Source organism: Molossus molossus, unplaced genomic scaffold (assembly GCF_014108415.1).
Source record: "Molossus molossus isolate mMolMol1 unplaced genomic scaffold, mMolMol1.p scaffold_m16_p_8, whole genome shotgun sequence".
NCBI lineage: Eukaryota > Metazoa > Chordata > Mammalia > Chiroptera > Molossidae > Molossus > Molossus molossus.
Window position 1 is genome coordinate 62,721,656 of NW_023425402.1, and position 15,242 is coordinate 62,736,897.

Below are 15,242 nucleotides of genomic sequence, written 5' to 3' on the forward strand. Positions count from 1 at the left end.
TAAACCAGTCCTAAGGCAGCGCTACCTCTAGACAACTTTTTGTGGGAGGCAATAAATCCTCTTATTTCTTTAGATCAACTAGGAGTATTCTGTTTCTGAAAATATCCTGATATAAAATGTCAAGAGTGGATGAATTCATGAATCAATGAACAACTTAATCTCACATCTCCACAAGTCCCTTGGTAATTCAGTTTTCTCTCTCTTCGTTTCTATGAAGTGGGCTATCAGTGAAGATGTTGACCAAGATTGAGCCCAATCCTGAAATCCAAAATAATTCCTATGTGTTTGAAAATTGTTTCCTTCCAGTAAATGCCACGTGCCCTGAACTTGAACTCACATTCTTCTTCACCTCTCACCCTTGGGCTCCGTATTTTGTTCACAACTTTTGGGGGCAAGCTCTTCTCTCAGGAGGTTGAGAGTCAAGTTGTCATACCCAGCGATTTCCTGTTTGTGAGCCTTGAAGCTCTAGAAGACTATAGGCAGGTCTGACAGAACCTGTAGGTGTTTTCAGACGCTGAGCTGGTTCATCCCCTTTGGTTGCCAGTTCTCCCCCAGCTACCATACCATCTCTTCTCCCTGGATACTGCGAAATTTCTCTGTGTGGAGATGAAATTCTCAAGACCTGCCTATTCCATGTTTTCCATGACTTTTCTGGGTTTTGGTGAGTTGCATTTTAGGTCCCTCCTTCTCCATTGTTCTCAAACAGTTTCTGCACAGGAGATTTTTGTTTGTTTCTTTCTTTTTTAAAAAAATATTTTATATTGAATTTATTGGAGTGACATTGGTTAATAAAATGTTATGGGTTTCAGCTGTACAGTTTTATAATACATCATCTGTATATTTGTAATGTGTGTTTACCACCCCAAGTCAAATCTCTTTCCAACATTATTTGTGCCCCTATACCCTGTTCTTCCTCCCCTCACTCCTTTCTCTCTGGTAATCACCATACTGTTGTCTGTGTTTATGAGCCTTTTTGTTTTGTTTTGTTTGCTTAATCTCTTCACCTTTTCATCCAGCCCACGACTACTTTCCCCTATGACAGCTGTCAGTCTGCTCTCTGTATCTATGAGTTTGTTTCTATTTTTCGTTAGTTTATTTTGTTCATTAGATTCCACATATGAATGAAATCATATGGTACTTTTCTTTCTCTGACTGGCTTATTTCACTCAGCATAATGCTTTCCAGGTCCATTCATGCTGCTGCAAAGGGTAAGATTTCCTTCTTTTTTACTGCCATGTAGTATTCCATTGTGTAAATGCACTACAGCTTTTTTATCCACTCTTTTACTGATGGACATGGGCTACTTTCAAATCTTGACTATTGTAAATAACCCTGCAATGAACATAGGATGCATATGTTCTTTCAAATTAGTGTTTCTGATTTCTTCTGATATATTCCCAGAAGTGGACTATCAGACAGTCATAAGGCAGTTCCATTTTTAATTTTTTGAGGTAACTCTATACTGCTTTCTACAGTTACTGCATCAATCTGCATTCCCACCAGCAGTGCACAAGGGTTCCCTTTTCTGCACATCCTTGCCAACACCTATTTGTAGATTTATTGATGATAGCCATCCTGACAGGTGTGAGGTGATACCTCGCTGTAGTTTTAATTTGCATTTCTATGATGATCAGTGAATTTGAGCATATTTTCATATGTCTTTTGGCCATCTATATGTCCTCTTTGGAGAAGTGTCTGTTCAGGTCCTTTGCCCATTTTTTAATTAGATTGTTTGTTTTTTTGTGTGTTGAATTGTATAAGTTCTTTATAAATTTTGGATATTAACCCTTTTTCAGATGTAACACTGGCAAATATGTCCTCCCATTTAGTGAATAGTTTTGTCTCTTAGCATTTTTTAAGGCAGAGCTTTGAGTGTGCTCTGTAAACCTAGTCTGTACGACCACTGGCTTTCTTTTTTACAGACCTCCGCCATAACCTAAGAAATGCAGAGTCTTAAATAAATACCACCCAAAATGCCTACTTGTTTGGTAGCAGAGACTTTGGAGTTCTCTCATTACTGGCTTGATCTCCCGGCACTTTGGCAAGAAACCACCAGAGGTGGGGAACTAGATCACCATTCTTTGAGAGTATTACCTTTGGCAATGCCACGGGGCAAAAGCACTGAATATATACTTGCTTTCTTAAACCAAAACAAGGATGATTCACTTTGGCCCACCCCCCTGGGCAAGAAGCATACTCTCCGATTCAGAGAACAATCCTAACTGCCTCAGAAGGTTGTTACAAGCTTAGGGTAAGATATTATGAAAGCATTCCTTTTTCCTGGGGAAACGCTATACAAAAGTATTACTATTACAAGACTGCCAAAGACAAACCTTTGTGGAGTATCTTTTCACACTGCTCAGTATCTACCTCAGTTTCCCTCTCTACCCTCAAAGAGAAGCAGAAGCAGGTCATCAGCTTAGCCCCCCTGGAACCTTGGAGTCAATCACCTGCTTCTGATAGCAGACCTCCTTTGCTGACCTCTGAATGGAAAATTTTTTTTAACTTTTGTGATTTCTGTTGAAAAAAATGTCTTGTAGTGCTTTGTGTATGATACTGACAGCTCATCACATTTGCTCTGACGCAGTTAGTCATCATTTTTTCACACCTACTACGTGCCACATATTGTTCTAGATACATGGGTTACGTCTGTGAACAAAGGAGACCAAAATTTCTGCCTTCTGGAAGCTTATATTCTAGTAGGGGAAAACAAAAAATAAGCAATAAATAAATAAGCAAATTATAGTGTGTTAGAAGATGATAACTGCTATGAAAAGGAAAGAAAAAATAGCAGGGTAAGAAGAGTGTCAGTTTGGGGATAGGGAGGGGTTGCAGTTTTAAATCAGGTGATCAAATTAAACCTCCCATGTTTCTAGCCTTTTGTTATTGTTGTTGTTGTTGTTGTTCTTACAGAATGTTGTAATGATTTAATATTGCAGGTGAATCATCTGCATAAATTAAATATTGCCTGAAATAAAAGCAGTTCAGCTGAAGGCTAAATGTGATTGCTAAACGCTTAAGAAAGCATGAGAAGGTGCATGAGCCCTTGTCTGGCATTTTCAGGTTATCTATTGTTAGTTTCTTTTTCCAAAAATAGTATTTATTTTATATAGTCTTCCAGTGGAGTGTATCTCTGACACCTAGTGCCATGTGCTTTTAGTTAAATGTAAGTAGCCGTCTTATAAGACCAAGAGGTTCATCCAAAATGTTTCCTTTAAAAGTTCTAAGAAGTCTCCCCTGGTTGTTTTTCCAGCCCATAACAATGATGGATTTTGCAACCCTATGGGTCCAGCCATGTAAGAAAACCTAATGTTGTGAGTAATTCTCCTCTTTAAACACATATTTTGTGTTTCAGTTGTGGTTGTTTGGAGCTGTTGTATCTTAGGCATGGAGTTTATTATATGCATATAAATTACAGACCACAGATAGCTCCACCCAGAACAGCACTGTGTATATGATCCTGCACTCTCCGGTGCAGCGCCCCTTCTCCCCTGCCTGCTGTGTGACCTGACATGCAGATGAGTCCTCCTTTGAGTTCTAGAGTTGTGTACCTATGTACCCTGTCCCTGGCTGGCTTGTCTGTCCTCCCCTTTCCTGCATTCCACCATTATTCTCTCCCTGAAGTAGCTAAACTTTGGGAGGGGCAGTGTGTGGCTCCTCCCATTGTCTGAACCTGTAGACTAGAGCCTCTCTGCAGGTCTCTCTCCATGGGCTAGACCAGTCAAGATAAAACTCTTGTTTTGCCTCCTGTCCAGAACTGAGTAGCACAGTGCTATTCAGAAGGTTGACTGGAGCTAGGGCCATCAGAATGAATACTTTTTTTGTTTTTATTATAGTTGACATACAATATTATATTAGTTTCAGGTGTACAACATAGTGATTTGACATTTCTATACCTTACAGTGTGATCACCATGGTAAGTCTAGTAACCATTTCTCCCGTGCAGAGTTATGATATTGTTGACTATGCTGTATATTACATCCTGGTGACTTATTTATTTTACTAATGGAAGTGTGTACCTCTTATTTCCTTTCACTTTTTTACCCATCTTCCCACTCCCTCCCCTCTAGCAACCATCAGTTGGTTCTGTGTATTTATGAATCTGTTTCTGTTTTGTTTTTTTGTTCGTTTTGTTTTCTTAGATCCCATATATAAGTGATTTCTTACAATATTTGTCTTTCTCTTACTATTTCACTTAGCATAGTACCCTCTCAGTCCATCCATGTTGTCTCAAATGGCAAGATTTCATTCTTTTTGGCTGAGTAATTTTCCATTGTGTGTATATATGTGTGTGTGTATAAACATATGTGATGCATATGTACATGTGTGTACATATATACTATACATATGTATATGTATATATATACATAGGTATATACACACACACATACCATATCCACATTCATCTATAGATGGACACTTAGGTTGCTTCCATTTCTCAGCTATTGTAAATAATGTTGCAATGAACATAGGGGTGCATATATCTTTTTGAATTAGTGTTTGCTTTTTCTTTACATAAATACCCAGAAGTGGAATTGCTGAGTTGTATGGTATTTATATTTTTAATTTATTTAATTTTTAATTTTTTGAAAAACCTCCATGCTGTTTTCCATAGTGACTGCACCAATTTATGATCACACCAGCAGTATGCAAGGGTTCACCTTTCTCTACATTCACACCAACACTTGTTGTTTGTTGTTTTTTATGATAGCCATTCTGACAGGTGTGAGGTGATACCTTGTTGTCATTTTGATTTGCATTTTTCTGATGTTTAGTGATTCAGCATCTTTTTATATGTCTATTATTCACGTATATGTATTCTTTGGAGAAATGTCTATTGTGGTCCTCTGCCCATTTGTTAATTGGACTGTTTGGGTGGGGGGTTATTTATGTTGAATTGTATGAGTTTTTTATATATTTTGGACATTAACCCTTTATTGGATATATTGATTGCAGATATCTTCTCCCATTCAGTAGATTGTCTTTTCATTTTGTTGGTGGTTCTTTTCAAAGCCTTTTGTTTTAATGTAGACCCATTTGTTCATTTTTGCTTTTATTGCTCATAATAAACACATTTTGAGCATTGGCAGATGTCCTTCTGTTCCTTACCTGTTGTTCCCTGTCACCAGAGTCAAAGGATGTGGAGATCTGTGGAAACAAGCCTGGAACACTGAGAGAGAGGGTCTTCCAGAGGGAACGGGCTACAACCCTGGCTCACTGCAAGCCAGGTCCGGCTCGGAGCCTGTCGTGCATTATTCTGCATTGTGCAGTGTGTTTCTCTCACCTCCTGCAATAGAGTAACCTTGAGAAAGTCACATACTCTCTCTAGGCCTGTTTCCTCATCTGTAAAGGGAGAAGTTTCATCTCCAAATGACCTTCAAGATTGCTCTCACTTCTAATATTCTAATGCTATTAAGACACTATTTACTACCCTTCTCCTAAAAGTTGACTTTTTGACATGGTAGGGATCTTCCACTTCTATCCCCTTTATCCTTGACTGATTCTCCTCATGAATTCATCTTAATCATTTCATTGTCACTCTTCCTCTGTATGCTTTGCAACCCACGCATTCCTGAATCTGGCACATTTCTGCCACTGGAACCTGTGACACGACTGTGCAGATGGTTCTGGTGGCTTCTTCCTGTGCTCCCCACCCAACATACTGCTCTCGTGTTGGCATCTCTGAGTAGGGAGTTGGGCTGTTGAGAAAAACATGTTTGTAGCCCAGTGTCTTTATCTTAAAAGAGACAGAGAATGGAAGTATGTGTTCTTTTTGGACTGTTCAGGCTCTGATGACCACAATCAAAATAGATCTGTATCCAAGCAGTACAAAAGTAATAGATGTGAATTTTCTCATAATTTGGATCCTAACACAAAAGCAGTATACACGTAAATTGCATAGTCTGTACCATGATTTTTTAAAAATTTGTCGTTTGAACCTTGAGGAGGAAAATATACTCCAGTGGTTAAGAAAGCATTATTTTCTCTAAATTCCATAACATAGAGGGAGTGTGTTACATTTTCTCAATGCCTTGTGCCTGGGAATTTTGAAATGATAGCTTCAGCTGTGGTATTAATAAAGTTCCACAGTAAGAATGTCAGCGTGGAGAGAGATTGGTATAAATACATTAAAGCACCTGGATCTCATAAATTTTTTGTCAGACTGCTATTTACTTAATTGCCATAAGCTAAAATTTTTCTATTAGCATTTCTTTTCTGATTGTTACCAGTGTGATAAACATTTTTCTTTATTTATATAGTACAATTTATTTCAGGACAATGAATAAGGATTTAGTATTGAAACAAATTATAGGAATCAAATATTCCTATTGCTTATTTATTCAGAATATAACTTATTCAACAAAAATAGGTATACTTTATTTTGGGGAGAAACTGATAAATAGGATTATTTGTATTGGAAAAGAATCTGGATCTTTGAGGTAAAATATCTGGCCCAAAATTGCATAATAAATGAGAGACAAAAACTAGAAGTCATTTCCTTGGTATTTGATTCTTGTCCTTGTTTATCTGAATTGACACAAATATTTTATGTGAAATACCCATATTCCAAAAAATTATATTACTTTAAATATATCCTTAATAAATATACCTGTCTTTCAAAGAATATTGGAACCAATTCTCCTGTCTTTATATGGGTGCATATGTAACAATGTATGAATTGATGAGATTACATCTTATTTTTAAAAACTTCCAAGAAAGAAGCTTTCACAACTTCCCTCATTAATCCACTCTAGTGTTCAATTAGATTTGATGTCACAACACTGTCTTTCTTATCTAATTGTCTTTCTTATCTAACTTAAATCTCTCATGCTGTAGCTTAAGTCTGTTTTCTCTCACTCTGCCTAGGATATTAAAAGCAACTAATCACCATTATCCATAATAATATTTATGAAGTCCTCCATATATTTGAAATGTTAGCACTGTAACTGACAGTAAGCATAACTCCCAAATATCAGTGAATTTTAAAATAGAGAAGAGGGACCAGCTTGTAATAAATGTAGGTGGCATGGTAGTATTTAGTTTTGATGAATGAATAATACTGTGAACTAATACGACTTAAACAGACTAAATGAAAAGCATTCATCTATTAACTCCTTCACTGAAATATTCATCAGGCACCTACTTTGTGATATTGTGCTCTGTTCAGAAGTACAAAAAAATGAATCATGGAGTCAAGACAATTTCAGTGCAAGGGATTTTTTAAAAATAGAATTTATTAGGTGTATTGTAAAACTTATTAGGTACATTATTCAGAAATGTGAAGATAGAATCGCTTAATCTTAAGAGGATAACTCTATGTCCTGTTTAATGACTGTGTGGTATTTACAACCCCATCTGGAGGTGGGGCCGAAAAAATATAGTCTAATTATTAGAACATTTTCTCTTTACTTTACAACTGCCCTATTACCAAAACCTGTGTTAAGCATCAAAATTCTACTTTACGTGGTCCCTGAGCCCTGCATCTGGAAGCCCCTGCGTTCTGGCGTTGATACTGAAGAGCTTCCTGTGTCTTCCTGTGTGTATTTGGACATGTGTGAGCACTGGTCAGTGTAGGACAAGAAGTTTTATGACTGGAAATAAATTGCAGAGTTGTGAAGCATGAAAATGACATGCCTGGAATGCAGAACACAGAAGCCTCTGCCTCTTCTCTTTATCAGACAGCAGAGGCAGAAAGGAGAGAGATTTATTCTGGAGCCATTTGACACTGACCAAGCAATTTCTAACAGATAAAATGCTGATTTATTGCTGCAAAGAGAATAATGGGTATTCTTGCTAAAATGCCATTAATAATTTTATTGTTTAAAGTGCAAATTATATTCAGCAATGTGTTAGTCCCCTTATGAGGAGAAGTTGAAGTAATTCAGTATAGGCTTTCAGCAGAAAAGGACAAAGTAATTAGCAAATCTTAAAAGAATTCATTCACCAAGGTTGGCTGATATTTGAATTCTCTCAGCTATAAAGATGTAGAAAAAAAAATGTATTTAAGAAATACAGGATGATGCAAGTATTTGTTTAAAACAGAAAAGCCCTAAGAAAGCTGATTTTGGCACACTCTGTAGATTTAAGAGTATGCCTTCTGTGGGTGCCTACTGTATGTGTAAGACATTGTGCTAGTCACCACAGGGAAAACAAAATTAGAGAAAACATAGGGATCCTACTGTCTGATGGCAGGAATGAGATCACAGTTAATTAAAATATATAACTGAAAGATACACATGAAGAGGTTCCAGGAGAAAATGACATTCAGAAGGTGACATTTGAGGTCAATTTTAAAAGATGCCTAAGATTTCTGCAGCAACAGTTGGGGTTATGCGGCAGTTCCAGACTGAAGGGATGCCAGGAGGGGAAAGATCTGTGCTGATGAACACTGAGTGGGCTCTTTGATGCAGAGGTGGTTTTAGCGTGTTCATAAATTCCAGTTTGCCTGGGATAGTCCCTGCTACCACCTGTTGTCCCAGTGTAATTATTAATGTAATTATTAATATAATTATTAATAGCACCCTCTACCACTCTTAAAAGAGTCCCAGTTCAATGGTCAGTTATACAGTGAATGACTATGGCGGCTATAAAAATGCACCACTCACCTCTCCTGCTTTAGGAAGCACAACTGATGGATGTCCCCTGCTGTGGCCCCTCTGGACTCACCACCCTCTAGCCCCATGGCCATGCTTTCCAGGGGCCACTCCAGCCAGGGATCATGCACAGTGAGGGTGCTCAGCCATGCCCGTTCCAGCAGGATGGGGTCCTCCACTGAGACACTTGGCCCCGGGGACTCTCCAATGGCAGGGCTGAACCTTTCTTAGAGCTGCACTGCGTCTGAGACATCCCGCTCCCCTTCCTTCCTCCTCTTGTACACAGGGCCAGACCTACATCTTGGTCTGCAGGCTTTTCCTGCCTACCCCTGCTCCTTCCCCAAGAAACCTCTTACAGATCGAATCCCATGTTAGTGCCTGCTTCTCAGCAGACCTGAACTCATGCTGTGGCCCTAGTTAATTGATCAGTCTTAGATCTTAGATGAGGATATGACTACAAAGAAAAATTGGGACCCTACTGTAGACAACTTTGAAAACTGCTTTGAAGAATTTGACATGAATTCAGTAGATTATGAGGCTCCATTGAGGGTTTATCTGTTACAGAATAATTCTTAATTATTTGGTCCTGCTGATGATTGAGGATAGTTGAAACAGGGTGACCAGTTAGGAGGGTACATCAGTTGTCTTAGCAGCCTAAAGGAGGATAATGTATAAGATGACAAACACTGGCATGGGTATGAGAGACACCGCAGAGGGAAAGTTGGTGAGTTTGGATATGGTGGGACAGAGAAATCAGACATTATTTAATCTCTCTGATCCTCGGTTTCCTCATCTATGATGTGGGAACAGTAACAAGGCCTATGTTGCTTGTGGAGCCATGGTAAGGATTAAATGAGTTAATACATTCCAAAAGTTCAGAATGGTTCCTGGCACAGAAGAATTTAAGTGTTTCTGAATGTGTTTACCTATTGGTCTCTATCTGCATTGTCCTATAGAAATTTCTGCGATGGCAGAAATGTTTTATATCTGTGCTGTCCGGTACCATGGCCACTAACCACATGTGATTATTGGCACCTGAAATGTGACTAGTGTGACTGAGGAACTGTATTTTTAACTTCATTGGATTTAAACTTGAATAGTCACATGTGGCTAGTGGCTACTGTTTAGAAGTCACACCTATATCTAAAGTACTAATTCACTAATATGAAGGGGGTTACAAAATTATAGTCTATTGTTTTATTCAAACAAACCTGTTGTACTAATATGACTTACTTTTAAGTGAGCCCATAGGTTTGGTTGCTGATCAATATAACCACAGTCAGGGATAACCACAGAGAAGGCTGTGGTCCTAAACAGAGCAATAAGAGACCTAATGTTTGTATTAACCCTGCAATGGGAAAAGTACTTTAGGGCTTAAAGGAAAGTGATGATGTCTTGGTTTCTGCAAGTAGCTAATAGGTGATTAAAACCTCCCTTTTAATGGGATCTGGACTTTCTGCTGTCCCTTTCCAAGGCCAGAAGAGAGGAGGTAACACAGTGCCTGCTGCAATGTTCCCCTCCAAATAATAGCCAGGTTAGCGCTGCTATTACATAAGGTCACTGCTAATGTTGCAGCTGAGGACTCCTGGTAGTTCAAGGGTAGTGCTAATTGGAACTCTGAGGGATGTATTACAGGGAAAGGAGCACACGCTTCTTATTATCTGTAAGGGCAGGATAAAAAGACATTTGTGTGCCTATCTATCCAGAAAAAGAATTATTGAACTCTTTCCCTTCTCTCTTCTCTTGCCATGCTCAGGGTGAGCTGGCCTTTCCAGTTCCATGAATATTTGCTTTGAAGGGTTAGTTTGGGCCACGTTGTATGGTGGGCATCCCCCACATTTTTTACTCACCATTTGAGATTTGGGATGCATAGGAAACTCCATGCCCTGGCCGGTTTGGCTCAGTGGTTAGAGCATCGGCCTGTGGTCCAGAGAGACCCGAGTTCGGTTCCCGCTAAGGGCACGTATCTTGGTTGCAGTTTGTCCCCGGCAGGGTCGTGCAGGTGGCAGCCACTCGATGTGTCCCTTTCACGTCGATGTTTCTCTCTCTCTCTCTCTCTCTTCCTCTCTCTCCTTCCCACTCTATCTGAACAAAAAATGGAAAAACATCCTCTGGTGAGGATAAAAAAAAAGAAAAGAAACTCCAGATGCCCCAGTTGTTACGGAACCTGTATAAATAAAGGTATTTCTCTCCAGAGAGAAAACACGAAAAGCAATGTATAACACGGGAAAAAGAGGAAGGACTTCAAAGTCCGTTCTGAGGGCACACCACAGCACTGGCACATGCTAGATCTGTGACCAATGCTAGTGACTGAGTTCAGCGTCCTTACCTGCGCAATGGAGAGCACTGTATTTTCTGAGTCGTTTAGAGAACTGCATAAGTTAACACGAGTCTTTTATGTGAAAGTGCTAGAAAATGTTAACTCCCTGCCCCTCCCATATCTCGGGTCTCCTAATTTTCTTAAGTTCCCATTCGTTTTGTTCCAAAATCTAGCATAACCTGGCCCTCTCAGCTCTGTTGAACCTCCACTCCCAACTCCCATCCTTTTCACTTCCATGATACTGACCTCAGCCCGGCTGGAGCAGCCTGTGAGGGCCTCTGTTCGCTCTCTCGCTGTCACTGCCTCCAGTCCTTTCCTGCACATCTCTGGGGTCAGAGCCTTCCTGTTCCGTGCGCCTGTCAAATGGAGGAGGTGACTCAGGGCTCACGGTCCTACCAGCCCTGGCATTCATAGGTTTCTGTTCCTAAGACCACCACCTCGGTTTGTTCCTTTTAAAAAATGTTTATTGTTTTTTCTCTCCAACAAAAAACACAACATTTTTGTTAAAGATATTTTTGAAAAGAAGCTGGTAAGGAAAAAATCTAAGCCCTCATAATAGGACCATACCTAGAAACTACTGTGTGCATCCTGAATGTCCCTTACAATCCTGTGTGTGAAACAAAAACGTTATCATTCAATTCCCATTTCTTGATAACATCCTTCTTCAACACCATCATTTCTTGAATAATGTCCCACGTCATTAAATATTCCTCTACAGTATCATTTCAGGTCTCCTTCCGGAATGCCATATATGAATGGACACCTCGGTGGTTTCTGCGTTTGCCCCACTATTAGAAATAAGGCAGAACATTGTAAAGAGGGCAGCAGATAGCATCCTTGTGCATATATCTTTTTACACAACCTTGGAATTACCAGGTCACAGGAGTGCACATTTTTAAGGTTTTTGGTACCGTGTTGTCACATTACCCACTGAAAGGATGGATGTGTTTATTTCCTTCGCCGAGGGCCCTTGAGGCTTTACCACTTGGTACCCCAAGGGACTAGTATTCCTACTTGGAAAAAAATGGAAAAAATCTCGTGCTTTTTCCTACTTATGCGTGGCTCCGGTTCCAAGTCCTCTGTTTTTAAACTCTCTTAGCATAGGGAAGCTCCCTGGCTCCTGTGGAATTCTTATTTATCGGCTACTAGCTCCCTTTGCCCCTCTAAATTGCCACCTTTAAATCAATGCACTGTTTCTGTGCCTATCTCATCAAACCGGAGAATCCCATCTGCGGCTCTTTCTCTGATCTCGTCTCATTTCGCAACAATACTTTCTCCTTTCTCTGTTATTGGCCTTTTGATTTAATGCTTTAATTTGGTAGGTAGGATGGTCATATCACTGTTCTGGATAATTCATGCCGTTCTAGATTGAATATTCTGTAAAATTTTCTTGAAATACTGTTTTGTGAAAGATGTCTTCCAGACTCAAAGGATCATCTGTTATATGCAGGGTTCAGAAACGAAAAGATGAAAAGCAGAGATCTAGTGGTACCTACACAACGCGATCCTTTTCCACGTGCGCAGGAGAAAATGGCCTGTGTGTTTGTTTTTTGTCCAACAGGATGAGGACAAGCATAATTTTTATTTTTTCTAATTGACTCTCTGGGACACAGATTGCTGCTGCAGTAGGTTGATCATAGCACATTTCATAATGTTTTTAAGGGTGTGAATACCTAGACTCCTTAGGGGAAGAGCCCGTGGGTCTGCTTCGCAGATCTGTGCCTGTTCCCTCGGACAATACAGCCCAGCCGCAGAGAGAGAACCACTGCCTCTTGCCGGGGCTGGGGACACCCGTGAGCAGCTGGAGGGCTCTCCTAGTGCACTGTTTCAGCAGCTTGTGGGAAGGCTGTGGTATAGTGACGTGACAAGCTGTGAACTGCAGATCACAGAAAACGTGAGATAATTTAATTGAGGAGCTTGGTGAGAGGACAGCTCTCGAGAGCAGGGACGTGGCGGAAAGGGCACCCAGGGAAGGGATAAATTATGAAATCGTATTCTGAGGACAAGGTGAAAAGGGTGCTTCCTCATCTTCTCTGGCAGCTTGGGTCAATTTCTTACCCACGCATGCTTTGCAAAAAGGGAAATAATTTATTTTTATTACTGCCCCATTCTTGTTAAGGCAATTTTTAATACTGCATATAGTAAGTGACCCATTTCTATGTAAGGGACTGACTTCCTCTTTTCTCTGAGTTTAGTATTTACTATTTCTGCCTTTACCCCTTTGGGAAAAAATTCTTTTTTTTCTTTCTTTCTTACTTTTTTTTAGTAGTATTGAAAATGTGAGACTGGTAATAGGCTATGGTGTGTTCTCTTTGACATATCTTTTGGGGGCTATTGTAAGCCTTTTTATTTCTTCTGTGGTTGGCTCTAAATTCTGATGTGAATCTTTTTTCTCAAACCACTTTTTTTGAGTTATTTTTATGTATCATTCCTTATTATTCACTCTCAGCCTATCTTTGTAAGACAAGTGGTGAATTTACCATTATTTAGTCTTTTAGTAAACCCTAATATCCATCCTGGGCACTTAAAAAAAAACAAAAACAGAACTCAGAAGTGGTTTACCTGGGTATATCACGGTGTTTGATTATTCAGGTTGAAATAATTCATCTACTAACTTTTCAGTTTTTTCTTTTTTTGTGTGTTGAGACCACAACAGTTGTCTGTTTAAGTATGTGTGGCCATCTAGTTTAGAACAAGGTCTTACCTTTGGATCATGAGGTACTTAAGGCCATTTTAGACACTTTTGTCTTTATAGTTCATTCTAGAAAACTTTCACATTGTGCCAATGACAGAATCATGCCTCTGTTTAAAGCTGTCAACTTGAGTCCTTGAAGTCAGATACCGCTGGAAAAGGACCACCACCCACAGACACACGCACACAGGGCCATGACCTGGGTCAATACACAGTGACTTAGAGTTAAACACAGTGTTTCAGCATCACTTCTGTGTTTCTGTGGGTTTTCTTTGGTCAGACAAGGTGATGCAAAAATATCAATTCCAGCGTAGTAAAATTTAACTTTAAATTCACTATCCCATAATTTAATCTTTTTCTTTTGTTTTGTTATCCTCACCTGAGGACACTTTTGCATTTATCTTCAGATAGAGTGGGAGGGAAAGAGGGAGGAAGAGAGAGAGAGAAACATCCATGTGAGAGAGACACGTCTACTGGCTGCCACCCACATGACACCAACCGGGTCCGGGGACAAACTGCAACTGAGGTACATGCCCTTAGCGGGAACTGAACCCAGGACTCTCTGGTCCGTGGGCCGACGCTCTAATCGCTGAGCCAAACCAATCAGGGCCTTTAATTTAATCTTTTAAGAAAATTCTTTATCTTTCAACTCTTTGGGATTCTCCTTCTGTGCACATAAGTCTATACGTGGAATTTAATGTAAAAAAATTTAAGCAGTTCTAATTTCAAGCTCTTGTTCAAGTTTAATTTGTTTCTGATTCCATGGTTGAAATTCCATAATTGAAAATTTGTTAGATGTCAAAGAAAAAAGGCCTCAAAATGACTTAGCCAGTCGCTCAAGAACATTGTCATTTCTTCCAGTTTCCCCCCAGGCGGCCTTCTACACCTGATTGTATCCTGCTTAAACCCAGGTGTTTTCCCTCTCTGTGCGAATCCATTCATGTCCTTTTGGAAGATGACATCCTTCTTTCCTGGTAGTGCCATTCCTTGCAGCTGAGTGGCTCAAAAGATCCAAATTAGTCAGAGGGGTACTTAATGATAATTCATATGAATGACTTGATTTAACACCCTGGCACATCAGTATTATAAAGAGAATGTCACTCCCTTGAGGAACCTTTGGAGAACCTTGTCAAGCCTTTTCCCATCATTATGAGGGAGCTTTGTGCTTGTTTGAAGTGTCTTGCACTTGAAAAGTTTTTTGTGCAAACTAGTTTTGTAAAAAGCTGACAGTGTGCTCCTTTTGTAAACACCTTTCCTCTCCACTTCCCACCCCCACATCTCCCTAAGTTTATCTTCAAATGCTTTTATATCACCCAGGCACCTAAACAACATTGTAGACGTTTTCATCTAAGCTAGTAGCAGTTAATTATCTATCTTTGTCTGTGTTTCAGCACTTAATACTATTTTGATGGGTTGCAGACTCTCTGTCTTTCTGGAATTTTTTAAGTGCTCTTATGAGTAATTTGAGAAATTCCAGGTATAGATACATGATCTGTTTTTTCCTTTGTTGTCTTTTTAAATTTTATTTTAAAAATATTTAAAGAGGACCCACTATGTGTCAGAGAGAACGCTCTCGTCACTCCCACATACACTGTCTAATTTAATGTCTTCTTCCCCTGAATCTGCACCTTGAATT

General features: G+C 39.6%; 1 protein-coding gene across 1 annotated transcript in view; it reads left to right on the forward strand.

The window, feature by feature from the left end:
* The first annotated feature begins 320 nt into the window (after nt 1–320).
* BACH2 (BTB domain and CNC homolog 2) overlaps nt 321–15,242 on the forward strand; it is a 218,528-nt gene continuing 203,606 nt past the window's right edge. The window contains exons 1-2 of the mRNA XM_036249409.1: nt 321–661; nt 3,254–3,314. The gene's annotated coding sequence lies outside the window, so the exon portion shown is untranslated. The remainder of the gene's footprint in view (nt 662–3,253; nt 3,315–15,242) is intronic.